Here is a 548-nt window from a genome sequence, read left to right on the forward strand (position 1 = left end):
AAGGCTCAAAAGGATGTGTGTAAAAGAATGTTTCCAAAGGCTCCAGAGATGACCCCAACTCTGCTTCCTGCTTCCCCTGGACAATACTCCATCTCCTGGGTGGGGCGGCTACTTGGTCCAGCTGACTTTAGGAATGTCATAGTGCTCCGTGAGCGTGTCCAGGTGTCTGTTGAAGCCCTCCACTCTCTGCTTGTGGGTTTTGGATGCTTTCTTCAGGATCCTCTCCATTTGTCGCTTCTCCCGCACCTTCTCAAAGGCCACCTGGGCTGGGGACAGCTTGTCGAGGTGGCGCCTCAGTTCCTCCTCCTGGTTCTTCTGGATTTTCCCCATCGTTTCCAGGAGTTTTGCCTTGTCTCTGTCCTTTTTCTTCTTCCGCTTGGTCACACCAAGCTCTGTGACTCCTTTCAGCTTCAGGGGTTCCTTTTGGACCTGCTCGTAGGCGTCCATGCTGCCCATTTTTGGATTCGGATTTCTAAATGGACAAAAGTCGGGGGTGGGTCAGGTTTCTGAAATGGAAATTGGGACAATATCGTTCTCTACTGTAGATC

General features: G+C 51.3%; 1 pseudogene; it reads right to left on the reverse strand.

The window, feature by feature from the left end:
- Positions 1-108: 108 nt before the first annotated feature.
- LOC105000431 lies at positions 109-447 on the reverse strand (annotated as a pseudogene).
- Positions 448-548: the final 101 nt, after the last annotated feature.

This window comes from Bison bison, unplaced genomic scaffold (assembly GCF_000754665.1).
Source record: "Bison bison bison isolate TAMUID 2011002044 unplaced genomic scaffold, Bison_UMD1.0 scf7180017561137, whole genome shotgun sequence".
Taxonomy (NCBI): Eukaryota; Metazoa; Chordata; class Mammalia; order Artiodactyla; family Bovidae; genus Bison; species Bison bison.